This window comes from Balaenoptera ricei, chromosome 16 (assembly GCF_028023285.1).
Source record: "Balaenoptera ricei isolate mBalRic1 chromosome 16, mBalRic1.hap2, whole genome shotgun sequence".
Classification (NCBI taxonomy): domain Eukaryota; kingdom Metazoa; phylum Chordata; class Mammalia; order Artiodactyla; family Balaenopteridae; genus Balaenoptera; species Balaenoptera ricei.
In genome coordinates this window covers 17,860,594-17,879,868 of record NC_082654.1, presented here as the reverse complement: position 1 = coordinate 17,879,868, position 19,275 = coordinate 17,860,594, and the positions used below count along the sequence as shown (strand labels likewise).

Genomic DNA, 19,275 nt, shown 5'->3' with positions numbered 1-19,275 from the left:
TGATGCTTGGGCCCCACCCCAGGCCAGCTGAGTCAGAATCTCCAGGGTGGGGTGTAAGCAACAGTATTTTTTAAAGCTCCTCAGCTACCTCAGATGCCAGTGAGGACTGAGAACCACTGCTTTAGTATTTCCGGTGCATTTTCAGATGTCTTGGTCAAAGATAGACAGGGTTGTGAAGTGGAGGCAGTGAAATCCCCTTCCTCAGGAGGAGCTCTGCAATAGGATAGGAAAAGCCTCCTCAGGTATCAGTGTTTCTGTCTAAAAGCAGGCCGGTGCTGATTGTCTCTTGTTTTCTATCTCATAACATTTATTGGAATTTTTACTATAAAAGTAAGGGTTTTTTGTTTTTTTTTTTTAATAAATATTTTCTAATTTATTTATTTATTTTTGGCTGTGTTGGGTCTTCATTTCTGTGCGAGGGCTTTCTCTAGTTGTGGCAAGCGGGGGCCACTCTTCATCGCAGTGCGCGGGCCTCTCACTATCGTGGCCTCTCCTGTTGCGGAGCACAGGCTCCAGACGCGCAGGCTCAGTAGTTGTGGCTCACGGGCCCAGTCGCTCCACGGCATGTGGGATCTTCCCATACCAGGGCTCGAACCCGTGTCCCCTGCATTAGCAGGCAGACTCTCAACCACTGTGCCACCAGGGAAGCCCCGTAAGGGTTTTTTTTAATATAGAAAATTTAAGAAAAATAGAAAAGCACACAGAGGAAAATAAAAATTACTCATAATCCCACCAACCACTCTAAACATTTTTGGCAAATATTCAAGCGTCACAGGATGGTGGATGTGTGTATGTGTGAACACATTTATGTAGAACATGTGGTCACCCTTTTTTAAACCCGGTCACATCACACCATGCATTTGTTATCATCCTCTGTAAACATTCAAGTTTGTAACCCTGAAATATATTTTTATATATATATATTTTTTTAAAGCCAGCTTTTAAAAAAATTAATACTGTATGAAGACTTTTCCATATCGTCAAATATTCTGCTGAGAAAAAAATTAATGGCTACTACTTCATCCTAAGAATATATCATACATTTATTTAACCAGATTCTTATTGTTGGACATTTTGTGTTGAATTTTTTTTTTTTTTTTTTTTACTATTCTAACATTGCAGTAGGGATACTTTTTCATAATTCTTTGCATAAATTTCTGGCTATTCCTTTTTTTTTTTTTTAAGCAATTTTTTTTTTCAAATTGCGGTTTTTCTTTTTTTTTTTAATTAATTAATTAATTTACTTATTTTTATGGCTGTGTTGGGTCTTCGCCTCTGTGCAAGGGCTCCCTCCAGTTGCGGCAAGTGGGGGCCACTCTTCATCGCGGTGTGCAGGCCCCCCACCATCGCAGCCTCTCCCGCTGTGGAGCACAGGCTCCAGACGCGCAGGCTCAGCAATTGTGGCCCACGGGCCCAGCCGCTCCGCGGCACGCAGGATCTTCCCAGACCAGGGCTCGAACCCGTGTCCCCTGCATTGGCAGGCAGACTCTCAACCACTGCGCCACCAGGGAAGCCCTCTGGCTATTTCTTAATGATAAATTCCTAAGAGTGGAATAACTGGGCCAAAGAACATGAATATTTTCAATATTTTTTATCTGTAATACCAAATTGTCTTCCAGTAAGCCATAATAGGTTAATAATTTGCCTTTCCCAGGACTTCCCTGGTGGCTCAGTGGTTAAGAATCTGCCTGCCAGTGCAAGGGACACGGGTTCAATCCCTGGTCCGGGAAGATTCCACATGCCGTGGAGCAACTAAGCCCGTGCTCCACAAATATAGAGCCTGTGCTCTAGAGCCCACAAGCCACAACTACTGAGCCCGCGTGCTGCAACTACCGAAGCCCGCGTGCCTAGAGCCCATGCTCCACAACAAGAGAAGCCACAGCAATAAGAAGCCCATGCACCACAACGAAGAGTAGCCGCCGCTCACTGCAACTAGAGAAAGTCCGCGCACAGCAACGAAGACCCAGTGCAGCCAAAAATCAATCAATCAAAAAAAATAATAATAATAATAATTTGCCTTTCCCAAAACCTTCACTCATACTGAGCAGAAGATGCACTTGTGGCTTTTGTTGCATTTATTTATCACTATTAAGGCTGATATTTTATCTTATGTTTATTAATCATTACAATTCTTTCGCTTTTGCTTTGAAAGTTAATTTTTTTCTGTAGATATGTTTGTGTTTTTCTTCATGATTTACATAAGAGCTCTTCTAGTAACCGTTTGTGTACTTTTTTCGAATTTGTCAGTAGGCTTTCTTCAACTGTTCTTAAAGTACTGGCATTTTAAATTTGATGTGGCAGAATCTTTCTTTTTTATTATTTTTCCCTTGGAATTTATGTTCAGAAAAGCCTTCCCTGCTGTAAAGTAAGACCAAAAACAAAATCATACTTTCCTTCTAATTCCTTTATAGTTCTATATTTTACTTATTGGGTTGTTGTCTGGTTCTCATTCTTTGAAGCTAACTTGAATTGCAAGTTCAAGAGTGAAACATCTGGAAGAGAGTCTGGACTCTACCACTTACTCTTACCTGTGAGAATTGATTGAACCTCTGTGGGTCTGTTTTCTTTGTCTGTAAATGTAAAATGTAAAACAACACATGAGGACTAAGTGAGGTAACATAAAATACTGAGCACAGGGCCTGGCACATGGCACATAGTAAATGCTAACAAAACAAAACAAAAACAAAAAACCAACAAACACAAAACCCGATTTCCTCTAGTTGCTTTCTCCAGAGTAACATTATCAGACTAGCCTTTGAGGATTCAAGACTCAGTCGGTTTTCCCCCAGTGCATTGTGACATCTTGACTTTGGGTTGTCTCCAGTTTAACCCCTTTCTCTCGGGTCTCTCTAATTATCTAAAGCGTATGGTTGTATTGTCATTTATGCAACTAGTTTATGTACCATTTATTGCAGGCCTCTTCCTTCTCTTCTGAATCATTGTTTTCCTTCTGTTCAGTCTTCAAATGTACCTTTCTATTCTCTTTAGCCTTTGACTGACATTTCTGTGAAACATTTTGTGATGTGCATTTAGAACACTATGTAAAAATAAACTGCATTGTGTTATTTAAATATTTAGAGGCCTTTGTAGCCTTGCAGGCTATTTTTAAAATGACCTTTAAAACCATTTGCAAGGAAGACAAAAGTAATGGGGGAAAGCATAACCTTTTAATGTTTCCTTCATTAGCAGTGTTCTCTCCCTTGAATGTATTGCCTTGCTTTGATAGCTCATAATGTAGGATACATCAAAGACCCAAATAATGGAGAACAATGGAGAACAATTTTTAAAAGCTTATTTTGTATTATTGCTGCTGCCATTAGGTGTCAGATTGAAAAGATCCCTTTCTTTTAATAACTTGGACTCATGATTGACTTTCTATGTACTGGAGACCCTCTCGGTAATGCTGGTACGTAGTCATACATGATTTGGGCTTATCCAGTTTTCTCAGGCTTTGCTTTTATGAAATGATTTTTATTTTTGAGAGGAGAAACTCAATTTTATCTGATTTAGTAAAAACAAGAAGCCAGATTGTAGTAAGATTCTGCCCTATCCCTTCCTTCATTCAATCCTCCATTCACCATTTCTTCAAAACACACCAGTTACTCGTTGACAGTGTCCTAGGTCTGGACCCAGAGCAAGAGCCACTCTTCCAGAAACTTCCTTGAGAAACAAGAGTGAGCAAGACAGGAGGCCAGGACCACTTCAGAAAGCCAAGGTTTGAATGCCCAAGAAGGCCTAAAACAAGAAGCAGCTAGCAGGGTAGAATTTAGGGATGAGTGAGGCTGGAGTGAGATGGGAAACAGAACACAAGGAAGGGTATGATTGGGCTAAGAGCATATTAGGCTAGAGAAAGCAGACAGCCAGAATGTGGGGTCTCTGTGCTATTGGGTGGATGGGGGACAGGCAGATTAGAATGACTTGCTTTCTTTATTTTAAAATGGAATCAGGTCTTAGAGAAGATACTACCCTTTGATCTTGTAGTTCAGCTAGGGCATATATATATGTGTGTGTGTGTGTGTGTGTATATATATATATATATATATATATATATATATATATATATATACACACACACACACACATATATGAGAAGTTAAGTATTAGGGCAAAGCAGTATATGATGAATGCCAGTGAGTGGACAGCCAATAAGTGCTAGAAGAGAAGGCCTTTGTGGAGGGCTTTCAATACCACAGACTTTGTTCTATGCTCAGAAAGAATAATAATATCCCAGCGCAGGGCCTGGTACATAGAGGGCAGCTCAATAAGTATTTTAAAATAAATTATGCTGTGTTATACATTCATTATCTCATTATAATTATGAAGTAGGTACTACCTCATTTTATAGAATCAGAAACTAAGGTTTAGAGAAACTAAGAATCATGTCCAAGGTCATGCAGCTGGTGTATGATGAAGCAGGTTTTAAATCCAGGGTGGTCTGACTCAGAGCCCTAGGTATTAACCACAACAATTGCAAAACATTTCTGAGAAATGAAATGTTTGAAAACAATGTGTAGTAGAGAGAGTAATGCCTCTCTCCCTCAAGATGTCCTGTGAATATGTATTTTGATGGCAGAAGGGACTTGGCAGGTATGACTGTTAATGATCTTGAGATGGGAAATAACCCTGGATTATCTAGGTCGTCCCAATGGAATCACTAGAGTCCTTATCAGAGGGAGGTAAGAGTGTCAGAGTCAGAGAAGGAAAGGTGATGATGGAAGCAGGGGTCAGACAGACAGATTTGAAGATACTGTGCTGCTCACTTTGAGGGTGGAGGAAGGGACCTCAAGCCAAGGAATGTTGGTGCCTCTAGAAGCTGGAAAAGGCACAGAAACACATTTTCCCCTAGAAGCTCTAGAAGGAGCACAGCTCTGTCAACACCCTGGTTTCAGTCCAGTAAGATCCATTTCAGACTTCTGACCTCCAAAACTATGAGAATAAATTTGTGTTCTTTTAAACCATTAAATTTGAGGCGATTTGTTATAGCAGCAGTAGGAAGCTAATACACAGTGCTTCAAAAGGATTAGTTTAGCAATGAAATAACAGAATGAATCAACACAGAGAGACTGAAGAGAAAACCACAGAGGAGGCTGTTGCAACCCTCCGGTGACCTGGGACTGTGTTCTTTCTTCACCTTTTATTTCCTTCCTAACATAGACTGTGTCTTTTGGGTTGACCAGTTGTAGTTGGGTCAGGCAAATTTTCTGCTCATTTTTTCTTATTAACAGCCTCACTTGAAAATAAGTGAAAGAATTATTCTTTAGGAAATTGTGGAGTTGTGGGGGGGGATTAACTAATTTTATTATTAAGGGGGAAAAATGATGATTTCTCATGTCTCCCCAAATCTTCCTTTTAGCACATGTGTGTATGACATACATTGAGTAGGAACCTATATTGGGCTGGCTTTTCCATTGAGTCTGCAGCACAAAGTTGGCCAGGACAATATAAAATACATTTTTATTCTTTTAAGGATCTTGTGTGGTACAGCTTGGGAGTGAGGACAAGAGATAAAGAAAAAGGTGGCAAATAATGGGGAAGGATCCCTTTCAGTTATACATGGAAAAAACTTGGCTGCATTTTGGAATTTCTAGAGGAAATCACAGACATGCTGTCTAACATACAATGACAGAGGTGATCTCTAAATTAAACATTCATGTTCCTTCATATGACTATTTGCTGAAATATTTATGGTAGAATATACTTTATTCTTTTTTATGATTAAAGTTTGACCAAAATGTGCATGCTTATTTATGCCTCTGGGATTAGGGTCAACTGTTGATGTGATAGGCAACAGATTAAAGTGACTTTATTTTTTAAAATCAGTTAACTTTAATAGGTTATAAGTGGGCTTTAAAGTATACCAGTTAATGTTAACCTTATAGCCTCAAAGCATGTATATGTATAAATAAATTGCAGCTATATTCCCATAAGTCTCAAATATATGTCTCCAGCTGTAGGCTTTTATTTAGCTACCTACTTGACATGTCCAATTGAATGCTATTTGTCAGCTCAAGCTTAACGTACCCAGGACAGACCTCTTGTTTTCCCCACCATCCTTCTCTTCCTCCAGTGTCTTCCATTTCAGTTAATGGTTTTACCTTCCATTTAGTAGTTTAACCCAAAACGTTGGAGCCAACTTGGATTCCTCCCTCTATCTCACACCTCATATCCAATCTATCATCAAATACAGGCTCCACCTTCAAAGGACATTCCAAATCTGCCCACTTCTCTTCACCACCACTGTTACCATTCTGATCCAAGCCCCCAGCACCTCTCCCCTAGGCTGCTATGGTAATCTCCTAATTGCTCTCCTTTCTACAAGCGCCCCAATACAGTCTTTTTTATCCTTATTAGCAGCCAGAGTGATACTTTGCAAACTTAGATCATGCCATCCTCTGATCAGAACAGCCAGTAACTTGTATCACATTTGGCATAAAATCCAGTCTTCACTGTATATGGTCCACACGGCCTCCCACTATTTGGCCACTTGTCCCTCCAACCGTAATTCCTACCACTTTTCTTTACCCATTTCTCTGAAATGCCTAGCACGTTTTTGCCACAATGTCTCTGTTCTTGCTATTTCTTCTGCCCAGAAGCCCTGCTCCCAGATATTCCCTATGGCTCACACTTGCTTTGTTCAAGTGTGGCGTCCCCAGAAAGCTCTTTTCCTGACCACCCTGTCTAAAATACTATCTCTTTCATTCTCCCCTTACCCTACGCCTATCACTACCTGACTTTGTAGTCTAAGATTTTTGTTTATTGTCTTTTTTTTCCCATCAGAAGGTAAAATCCGTGAGAACGGGTCTGTTTTGTTCTCTGCTCTGTCTCTATCTCCTAAAACATTCAAAGGTGAAAGTTCAAAAAATCACGAATGAATGAATGAATTTTTACAACTGTTTAAAATTAGTGTCGGGTGTGAGTTGCACCATGACAGTTATTTGTAGTCGTTTGTTGAGATCATGAATTTGTAGATATTCCATCTGCTGTGTGCAGTTCCTCATGCTAAGGCTTCTGAATAGGCAAATATGAATAAAATGCAGTCCTTCACTTGCCCTCAAGGCATTTGCAGTCTAAGAAAGGAGATGAATTTCAATAAATGTTGGGCTGACAAGTCTAACTTGTAGTGACTTAATCATGTCGCAAGGATAGTTCTGTGGAGCGTCAAAGAAGGAAGCACTTATCTCCAGTTGCTGGGATCAGGGAAACCTTCATGAGGAGGAGAGGGGAAGTTTGGCCTGGCTTTTGGGCAGTGAGTAGTATTTGGATATATGGAACTTATGGAGAAGGCATTCTAGGTGAAAGGAACTGCTTAAATAAAAGTACAGAGGCAGGAAAATCCAAGGTGCTTTTCTAAGGGAAAATACTGACCAACAAGAAGTCAGAGTCAATAATACCCCAATGACAGTAAGTATTGATGTTCAGTAAAAACCAGTTGGCGTGTCTACTGTGCATAAACAATTTTGCTCATACTCAGAACATTCTGGACTAAAATTCTGAATCAAAAATTATTTACTGCATTTTTTTTCTTTTTTGTAAATTGAAGTATAGTTGATTTACAATGTTGTGTTAATTTCTGCTGTACAGCAAAGTGATTCTGTTTACTGTACTTTTTATATTTAAACATTTATTTCTACTGGGAAACGTTTATAAATGTGTCTGGTCTAATTTATTTGGTACCAACTAGGTGCTCCATGCTTTGTTGACACTCTTTTTATTTATTGTTTCTCTGGTATTTGGTCATTTCTAGTCATCGTTCCATGCCTCATCGTAGGAGGTAGGTCTGTCCTGTTTGTGTTCATAAGCGTGAGTGACCAGCATGACCCTTGACCTTTAAGCTGATGAGCAATAGGAGTTCACCAGTTATTCCGTCATGAAACAAGGATTCTCTGTATCAAATATCATCAGCAAGGCAAGAGAAGAAAAGTGGCATGTGCTGTTAGGTGTCATTTTCAGTTAATGAGAATGGTCCACATTTTAGCGTTCTTAGGAGTAATTTTTCTGAAGGGCTTTGGGAAATTGAATAAATAAACACATTTGAAATTGGATTTAGATTTTGATAGAGCAGGAATGATCATAACTAGGGCCCTTTGGTGGCCTGGAACAATTCACATGTAGATAAAGACAATATATTTCCATAAATTCTTAAGAAAACACGTGGATGGAGTCTAAACCACGTTATTCTGATTGCTGGGTTAAAGGCCGTTAAGAATGGGAAGAGCTGAAAAATGCAGGCATTAGTTCCTCATGTGACAATTGCTCTAATAGACCATTTCATAGGCTGCATTTTTTTTTCAATTTTTTTTTTTTTAATTACACTATACTAGGTGTGCTTTATTTATTTATTTATGGCTGTTGTGGATCTTCGTTTCTGTGCGAGGGCTTTCTCTAGTTGCGGCAAGCGGGGGCCACTCTTCATCACGGTGCGCGGGCCTCTCACTATCGCGGCCTCTCTTGTTGCGGAGCACAGGCTCCAGACGCGCAGGGTCAGTAATTGTGGCTCACAGGCCCATTTGCTCCGTGGCATGTGGGATCTTCCCAGACCAGGGCTCGAACCCGTGTCTCCTGCATTGGCAGGCAGATTCCCAACCACTGCGCCACCAGGGAAGCCCGAGGCTGCATTTTTTAAATATGAGCATTTCTAAAGGTAACATGAGCAATGGCATGTCAAAAGTGAAAATTAAATCATTAATTCTAACATATTCCTTTCCTAATTAAGAGTAATTATACCGGGGACTAGGTCCTATTCACCCTTTGACCTCAACCTTGGCCAGTATCCGGGACTTAATATTCATTGAGTGAATGAAACTTTTTTTCCCTCAAATCTTTTGCTTAGGCAGGTCCATAAATGGCAAGGGGCGTACCCTGAATGTTGCTGAAAATGAGTAATTGGTATGCAAAAGTTTGGCAGAATTCAGCTGAAGTAACCCAGAGCTTAAAGAATAACAGCTCAAAAAATTAAGGAAGATGGAGACTTATCAAAGCTTTCTGCCAGATAGATTCTTAATCCTGAAATGTTTATTGTTAAATAGTTTTAATACCTTTTGATAACAAATTTTGAAATGCCTCAAATAAATATGAAACTGATTATGTTTTTAATATAGAAATGCTGAGGCTAATGGATTTTTAAGACATTCTGGTGCACTTAAAATTAAGAGTCTTTATTATCGGATAGCCTTTAGGAAGTAGCTGTACCATATGTTTATAAGGGATGTGTATGCTGGGAAATTGTGGTCAAAATATCAAACAGTAAAACCGCAGAGTTCGAGCTACTTCACATCAATATTTATGTGAATTTTGTAAACACTTATTTGGGTGATTTTTCCTGATAGTCTAAGCTTTAAAGGAGCACCTTTATGGAAATATATCAAGGATCAATTTTTCTTTTTAAATCATTAGTCCCATAGAATTACTTGATAATATTGTCCATGTAGTCTGCTAAGTACATGTGCTACTTAATTTTTTAAAAACCTATTACATGACTGAAACATTCTTTATGTCAACTAAACAGTTATTACGAGTCAGGAGTGTTTATTGTTGATAGTATTTTATTTTTAATCCGTTAAATAAAATGTGGAGACTCATAGAGTGGGTTCTCTTTAGGCTTCTGGTAATTAATTATGGTATATTTTGCCCAAGCTGTATTGCCATGCTGGCTGTGTTACTCAGCCATACCAGGGGGAAAAATGACTCGTTTAAGCTGATTTGGACCTTGTGGCATTTAATTGCAAGCAAAAGTGTAACAGGCTAAACCCAAATGAATGTGACACTGATTAACTGGGACCTTGTTGACAACATAATGAGATTAAGAGCCCGTTTCCTAATATCACAGAGGCTCTGAGGAACACTTTTCCCACAGAGGACTTTTGGTCCTAATGGTGTGGGGCTGATTTTGCCATTGATGTACAGCAGAGGTGTGGAAGGGTTTATATAATTTTTCAATAACATTCACTGTCTTTTTTTCTGAGCATAAATAGTCATTATTTTATTTTGTTTTGTTTTGTGTTTGGTTTGGTTTTTAACAGTAACAGTACTTTTTTTAATTGTCAAGATTTGTCTTATTCAGATTTTTTTTCCCCTAGGAACTCGATACTGTTTTACTTGAACTGACTTTTTCACACTTCGGATCTCAAAATATGTCCTAGGAATTTCTGAAATCCCTTCCCCTTACAAGAGATGCTCACAGCTTTCTTAGTCAAAGGGGGCATTACATGTTCAGACCAGCTCAGTAAATGCCAAACAAGGATAGCTTCCTATCACCCATCGTACCACCCCCTACCTCCCACCTCCTCCCTCACTCCCCACCCCACCCCCGCATACCCAGCTGTGACTTCTGGCTACCTGTAAGGGAGAAAAACAGCTACTGTTGGCATTTAGCAACACCTGATAACAACGACAAAACCTTCGTGAGCTCATCCTGCTTAAAAAACAACTTAGTTAAGTCCTTCTGGCTCACAGTTTCCTTGCAGCATTTCCTGTCGTTGCCCAGTAAGTATGCTGTACATTTAGGATTTGGGGCTGTCAGTGCCAGATCAAGAAGCTTTAGAAATAAACTTTTTTTTTTGGTCTGAGAGTTAACCAAGGGTTCAAGGATAAGAGTAGAACAGTATAGAGTGGAGGCCAAACCCTTTCATCTGTTTATTTATTTTGCATAGTGGGTGCTCTGGCGCTAGACTTGCCTGGGTTTGAATCCCAGCATTGCCTGCACCAACTAACTGTGTTGGTTTGGATAAGTTATCCAATCTCTTTATGCCTCATTTTCATTACCTATAAAATGGGGCTCTTAACAACTTCACAGGTCCTTAAGAAGATACATCTAAAGAGTTATACACATAAAGGATTAAAACTCATACATGTAAAGAGTTAGTACAACACCTAACACAAAGTAGGATTTCATTAAATTGTGATTATGTTTTTGTTTTTCTATCCCATTCTCTCTGTCTCTCCCTCTCCTCACTTTCCATCTTCCTCTCTATTTTTGCTTTCTTATGCTTCTAGAAAGAATCTAAGGTGCACTAGGATTAAAGAAAAGCAGGACAAAGAGAAAATGATAACTAACTTAAAGTTAGTCAGAAATGCATTTTCTAAGGCCCTATTCATTAATTAGAAGTGGGTTATAGGTTTGCCCTGAACTTCCTATTGACCAAAGGGGAAAGTCTGATCAGTTTTAAGAGTCAAAGTAACCAAAAGATTAATACATACCAGTTGGTTTGGAAAAGCACAGCTTTCCTTAGCCCCTAGTTTTTCGTGTCATTCTTTTCACGGACTCTCACAAGAGAGATGCTGTGGGATGTGGTGGACAATGTCTTCAACATTATCCTTCATATTATTTTTCAAATTCAAACAAATATGGGACTTGGGTAGTGCTCCCAGATTTATTTCATCACAAGCCCTTTCTTTACACAGTATCTTGCTAAACTGGCATTCCACCAGATGCAATGTTTCTGCAGGTGGGAATTGCCTGTGACTATTAACATGGTAAACTGGAAAGTTCAAGAAAAGAGAAAATCCAGCATTCTGGTTAAAAGGGCTGCATGGTGTGTACATATGTTTGCCTGCTCACCATCCATAGACATCTGTTGAGAGTTCTTTGGAGCTTTCAAATAATTTGAAACTCCTATACACACAGAAACTACTGATTATTTTGCTTCTAGATTTCAACCTGTTTCTACATATCACCTCTTTCTTATGGAGCTATTTGGGCATATTCCTGTACACCAGGCTATTTCTAGAAAACAAAGGAATGAACTTGAAAAAAAATATTGTGTGAACGTTAAAGACTAAAGAGATTATAAAACATCAAATTTCTGATTCTTCATGTTTAATTTAGGATCTGATGACCTTGTCTAATTAATGGCACATGTCTTAGTATACAGTGGTGATCACCGAGTACAATTTTACCCTCATTTAGAATAGGGGATTCCTCTCGTTTCGAATAGGTTAGTAAAATGTGTCAAAATGGACATTGTTCTCAAGTAAAGTGGCTCACCATATAGAAGCTGAGTTCATTTATTAGTTAAATATATAAGTGTGAACATCAATTTGTCTGGATATTATACCTCTCTCGAGATGAGCCTCTTCTGAAAAGTTGTGCAGAGGAAACTAGTCCAAAATATCAACAAAATTTCCTCTTGGTGTACATCATAAATATTTTCCCCTAGAGCTGGATTATTTTTGGTTTCGGTTGTGTTCCTGACCCCCACAAATTTTCCCAACTGCCTTTCCAACCTGGTCTTCCACCATGCTCAGGCGCCACCTTCCACAGGTCTTTGTTTTACCCCTCCCAGTAAAGGGTGACAAACCCAGGTCTGGCCCGTGGGGATAATAGAGATGGAACAATCTGTACAGTGACTCCTTCCCTTCCTTCACCCCCTGACATATTTATCCAGGGGAGGCTGGCCCATAGTGTACACTAGGAACTGTATTAAAAGGGAAAGAAATATGCAGGAGGGTAAACAAGTAAGCTGAGAGGTAGAAGAAGAAGGGAGACTTGGTTCCTCCACTTTTCCAGGCAGAAGAAAAAGGACAAGATCATAGCTTCCTCTTTTTCCACTACAGCCTCTCCTGCTTCTGAGCCAGTAGCCAAGCATGCTACTACTTTTAACTGCGTGGATTTGCCTGCCTCCAGAAATAGTTCTTTAGGTACTAGATGCTCACCCTTCCATCTCTCTACATCAGGAGTCTATAACTCAAATATCTGGGGCCATTGAGAATGGGGTAAAGACAGGTGAAGTAAAAACTATAGGCATTTTCATTGCAACTTAGAGTAATACCTACTTAGGCCTGTCCAGCCTGCGTTTGCAGTCCTGGGTAATTCTTTTCTCTACAGTAATGCCACTTAGAAGAGCCTGACAGGTAAAGGAGAGGAGTGAAGTAGGTCAGGCGTAGGACAAAGGGGCATGGTGGAGACTGGCGTATATCCTGTCCCAAGAAGGGGCAGCTGGGATGGAGGCTGAATCTGAAGTTACTAGATGGTCTAACTTTCAAGCAAAGCTAGAAATTCAGATATCTTCATGGAAGTTCCTAATTTTTAAAACACTGTGGGTCAAACAAAACTCATCCATGGGCGACATACAACCTTCAGGTCACTGTGTGCATCTAAATCTTACCTATCAGCTTGAGTTTCTCCTCCTTTACCAAGTCTTCCTGCTTGTACCACCCCATAGGGGCAGCAGGGATCAGAAAGCTTGGCTGGGGCTAGAAAATATGCTTCGAAGCTCACTCAAATTGCTGCTGGCCCAGGGTTTTATTCCACCCCTTGGGCCTCTCCATAGGTGGGTATACTCACAACATGGCAGCTGGCTTCTCCCAGAGCAAGTGATCCAAGAGAGGGTAAAGGTGAAAACAGCCAAGACAAAAGCCTCAATGTCTTTTAGAACCTGATCTTGGAATTGACATATCATCCCTTCTGTAATAGTCTAGCAATCACATAGACCAACCCTGATGCAGTGTGGGAGGGACTATACAGGTGTGCATGCCAAGGGGTGGGAATCATGGGGACCATCTTGGAGGCTGGCTCCCCAAGCACTCTAGGGTAAACTCTTTCTGTAATACAAATAAATACTCACCCCATACTTTCCTCTTTTGAACATTTTCACTTTAACCCCTTTTAGAATTTCTTAAAGAAGGCATCCTTCCAGTAGAATTAGCTAAGACTTCCATATCATTTGCAATTCAGTTACATCTCTATTTAACCAACTGTTTAATTTTTACAACAAAGTGCACCCAGTCCTCTAGATGTGATCAGTAAAGCACCATGTGTATAAATAAAACACTTAAGGGGCTCTTGAGGAAGCAGTGTAAATGATTTGCCAAGGAAAAATGATACACAAGGGCTACGGGCCACTTGGACCATAGTTTTTAAGTTTGTTGGTATTCTCTTCTATATTTAGGTCATTGAAATAACCACTTAAACCACATATAGACATGCTGGCAAATATATTGAATCAATGGTATAATTATTTATTTCATGAAAGGGAAATAGGCCTTTTATATAATGACCTTACAATAAGTGTCATTTTTATATGTGGAAAAGTAAGCGCCTGTCATTTTCTTGTTATTCTGAGGTCAGAGCCTACTGCAAAGATTTTAACATTTGAAAACTACTCTATTCACTGGAATCTCAACATTTAAAATAATGATTTTCTTAAGTTGCAGCATTCTGATGCACTATATCTGACCTTTCTTGGTCAGAAAAACAAAATCTTCAACACCTCTTGTTTCTTATTCTACTCTTTCCATATTGCTCGAAATTGATGTTAAATGATCAGGATGAATTTTCACTCCTTTAGCGTTTTAATTAGCATTTGTCTGTGGGTGTAGCGAACATGAGACTTAGCAGCTTTTGCAGTCACTATACCTTCAGTCAAATACTTGTTCTTTTGAAATCATTTTAACTAGGTTAACTAGTAAAAATGGGGTTGGAAGTAAAAGATCTATAGAAAGAATTCTCATTGGAAAAAAATTTTTTTGGTGGGATATATGGTTACGATAAAGATTTAATGGATCTTATTTTATTTATATATCAGTAAATTTTAAGAAGTTCCTCTTATACTGTGCTGCTTAATGCTACTGAAAAACTGGGTATATGCTTTGGGGAGGGATTAAGTGAATTGGTATAGTTTTGCTTTTTGAAAGAGAATTCATTAAAAGAAGAGCTTACTCTAAGAAAAGGAAGCAAGTAATATTGAACAAGCATTTTAAATGGTTAAATTAATGAAGATGGTCTCAGCTTTGGAACATCATTAGAAAGATACAGAATGTCTTTTTGGGTGGTTAAAAATAGCTTTAAAAATAATTACATTTGTAGTAATGATGAAAAGAACTCCCAAATAATTTGAGATTATAAACTCTGAGACAGGGATCATATCTTATTAATTTTTACAATCCCCTTCCTGAATCTAATACTTTGAGTATAGTAGACAGACAATAAATATTGGATAGAAAGATGAATAATATGGTACATTTTACTAATTTAATTACAAGACTTTACTTCTGCATAGAAGCCATGTTCTTATTTTAAGAAACGTCCTAACTCTTAAAGTCTTTCTTCTGAATATTGTGTCATCATAAAATTATTTTAAGCATTTATCTAGTATGCACCCCTCACTGCCATGTCATCACCCTTCAATTAAAAAAAAAAAAAAATGAAATCACATTGGTGAGTTAAATGCCCTGGTTTTGTTTGGGAGATTCAGTGGTACCTCATGGACCAGTGATTCCAAATCCACATGGAAGGGGGCTTGCTGGTGAAGTCCAGACAGCCCTTTAGCAAATCATTCCATCCTGAATGGGACTGTGAATCTCACTTGTAAAGGATTTAGAAATTTAGCTGTATTATCACAAAATAATGACAGTATATTTACAGACATTTTAAAAGACTGCATCCCAGCTTTTAAGCAAAATATTCGCCACCCCCCCCAAAATTGTGCTATACACACAGAAAAAGAAGAAAAAAGCTGACCCTTCACACAGACACTGAATTCATAAAGATATATAGGCTTGGGAGGTGCTAGACCAAATGCTTATTATATACATGTAGCATCAATTTTAAAAGGGTGCATTTAACTGGTCTTATTCTTCTTAAAATCATCTTCAGTGTTCCAGGGGAGTCAGAAAAAGTGCATACTTTTCTAGGGTTTTTTTTTTTCCTCAAGTTTTTTTAAGATCATCCTCTTAGGATTGCTCTGTGGCTAAGCCTGTGGAAAACATAGGCAGCCCCAGTAGAGTCCTTAAGCACTTCAAAAAGGCCAATGATTAATGATTACTGTTGATGCTCTGGGTAAAAGCCCCCAAATCAATCATCTCTTCAGCCTTGTAGTCTCATTCTCCTTTCAGAGGCATCTCCCAGACCAAACACCAAGCAAAATGTGGCATAAAGTCAAAGAAGCCTTGATTTGGAAAGCATCTTTGAAGTCATCCAATCAATTTTTATCTTCTACCCAAATTTCTTAGATAATTGACTCTAATATTACAGCCTAATGAATAAAATGATTTTGATTCAAAGGAATCATTAAATTTATGTTTACATTTCTCTTGTTTTGCTTTGATAGCTTATTACCTAGCACATAGACAAAATGCCTATTTAAGAATTTTTTCCCTCAAATTGTAGAATGCATCTAGACTATCCGGACTGTCCGATCAATAAATTAAATGAAAGTGACTGTCGGTTGTTGTCAGGCTGATTTGTGCTGCTTTCTTAATATGGCTGACTCTCACCTCCTCCTAGATTTCCTTATGCTAACTGTAAAGAAACCTAGAACTGCTTTCAATCCCAGCCATTTGTAATGAAAATTGTCCCAGCATGGTGACATTGACAACTACGCACCTTCAACAAGAAACAATACTGGAGTAGTGTTACCTGCTTTGGCTGAAGTCCAGTGGTTCAAGGAATGACTTATAAATAAGATCTCTTATCAGACACAGGTAGAACAGAAAAAATATCTATCTGCTGAACTTTATTGTCTATGCTCTATTGCCATTGCTCTTCGCAGTTTTCATTATCATGCTTTTGAGCAAATAACCTGTGGAAGGTTTAGAAGTTCTGATTCGCTGTTCACGCTTCCAGTGTGTAAATCCCCTAAAAGCTCCCTGGTAATTTAGCAACCTGTTTTGGCCATTTGTATACATTCTACATGTGTATGACCTTTGTCAGTCCATGTTGTTAAAGAGCGAGTGTAAGATTCTATGGAAAACTTTTCAAGTTACTTGGAGGTAATCAAGATGATGTCATTAGAAAATATTTGAATTTTAATGTCAATACCCTAAATTAATATCTTTGGAATATAAAAACCAAATATAGAAAGCAAAGAAAAAAAAAGAGTTACTCTTATTTTAAAATGTGACAAAATGATCATTTTTGGTTAAGCCTATTTGTAGAAAAAGTAAATGTTATTAAAGAGTTCTTTTTCTTTGGGTACAAACTTATGGATTCACAAATTCCTTTTTTGAAAAAGCCATTTTATCATGAGTTTAAAACCGAGGTATCAGGATTTTCATGTGACTATAAATGTGTCTACTCTCATTCTGTTATCAGCACCTGATCTGGTTAGATAGAGATTTGTTTCTAGAGATTTGTTTTAGTGAGGATTAATAGAAAATGAGACAACAGGTTTTCAGTCTAAGTTAAACTGTGGTCTTCATTAAATAAATTTGGTCATATAACCCAGAGTGATTTTTCCCTCCCTTTCACTAGTTATACTAAGATGGCAAGAGCCTTTTTAAAGAAGTCTTTTGTAGGTAATGGTTAACCTATAAAATGTGGATTACATATGTGTTGATCTTCAGGTCCCTGGAACATGTAAATAAAATTAGCAATTAAACACTTTCCTATAATGACAATAAGATAAGTAAAACAGAAATAGAGACTTATACTTGCATGTCTGGACACTTAGTCAATCCACAATTTTTGTCATTTATTTTGCATCTAACCTGAATATTTCACAAATGTCACTGTGAGATAAGAAACAGTCTGTTTTCTTTTTTCTGTTATATGTATAATGGTCGTATTTAAAACGTGATAATTTTTTTCTTAATGTTAATATTTATTCAGTGGAGCATATAAACATTACTATATCTTTCAATTAAAGCACATATTCAGTCATTTTGGAAGATTTCCCATAATGGGGCAATGAAGAAAATGTTTTAATAGTGGGATATACAGTCGTCTTGTGATCGTTGAAAAAAAAAGTTGTTCTTTTTAAACAATTACAATTGTAATTTTTTTTTCAAATGTTAACTTTTTCTTTTTGCATTTGTCTTTTCACATTTTGGTTCCTAGACTTTTTATTGGGAGAATATACAAAGAATGTGTTCTATTTCCCCTGACTTCTTATGTTGGTATGCCTATCCTTACAAAATTCTTTCTGCAAAGATGTCCAAAAACATGTAGGTACTTCTTATGCCATATTTCTTATGGCTCCTACCTCTTCCATATCCATAGCGTTCATCCTGTCTCGTTCTTTTTTTCTCTTCTCCTTCTGCCTTTTTCTCTTTTGTCTCCCGTTTTGCAGACTCTTCACTGTCTAACTTGAAATTGATTAGAATGCATTAATTTTTAAATAAGTGTCACATATCCTTAACTGAGCACTAAAAGGTTGAGAAGTCTTCATGGTGTAGAGTCTGATCCAAAACTGAGAAGAATTTTAAAAACAAGGGCTGCCCTTCATTAGCCCTCGTGCCGTCTCCTGACAGGCTCCATGCACCGCGATGCCACACCAGGCCAGGGCGAGCCCCGCTGCCGTGCACCATTTACCCTCTGTCAGCAGCTTCAGTCGGAGCTGGGGCGATACTGTACACGCGAGTCTGTCATGCGTCAGCCTCAATTAAGCTCATATTATTTGCTTGGGAAACACCACAGCCTCCTGTTAACCATCTTTTTTGTTGTTCCACTTTCTTCTTCCATTTTTTTTTTCCCTTCAACTCTCTCTAGAAGCCCATGTTTTATTTGGTGAAAGTGTGTTCATAGTCTTTTAGCTTCTTACAAAGAGAAATCGTTTTTAGAGGAAGTAACTCCTCTATGTAAGTCCCAATAAGTTGATTTTACTCATGCAGTTGGCTCAGTTCACACCTGAGTTTATTGTTTAAAGGAAGGAGTTATACTGACAATTTGTACCTGTGCCAAGCTTGGTCTCGAGTCCTATGAAGCAATTTTTCTTTAGGCTTTTCAAGAGTACAGGAGCACTAGGCATCCAGCTTTCTCAAATGTTGAAGTACTTCTTTCTCCCAACCTATTGTTTACTCATGCCGTTGTCATCTAAGGGGGTGGTGGTTTTCCTTTTTTAAGAGTAGAATGAAACCTTACTACACTTGAAGGGGGAAAAAATGTAGACAGCAGCAGTTTATATTTGGTTCACTATTCTGTGGTTTACCATAAGTTTATGGGAAAAATAAAAGGACTACCCAGGGCTTCATTATGCCAGGTGGTTGGCTGACCAAGCTAGTCTCTTATGAGAAATTATCTTTAAGAGGGAATTCTCAAAAAATAAGAGTCTTTGCAGGGAATTTTCTTTTCCTTCTCTGGATAACAACAGAGAATTCAAAAGAGCTTCTGTGTGCTTTAGTGGACAGGTAGACATTGAGTGACTTGGGCATCTTGAGGATTCATGGAGATTTTATGGGCTTGGTCAGTTTGTAAAGTCAAGTTAACCTAAGAGGCTGTTGTCAGATGTTGGTCACAAGGCACAGTATGAAGGAAATCACAACAGTGTAAATCCCATGTGGTCTGTGGCATCAGAAGAAGTTCACAGTGAGTGGAGAGCAAGGTCAGTTTCTTAGATGAGA

The 19,275-nt window shown here is 38.4% G+C and overlaps 1 protein-coding gene across 14 annotated transcripts in view; it reads left to right on the top strand.

The window, feature by feature from the left end:
* VTI1A (vesicle transport through interaction with t-SNAREs 1A) overlaps positions 1-19,275 on the top strand; it is a 415,946-nt gene that overhangs the window by 127,759 nt on the left and 268,912 nt on the right. The gene's annotated exons all lie outside the window — the stretch shown is intronic.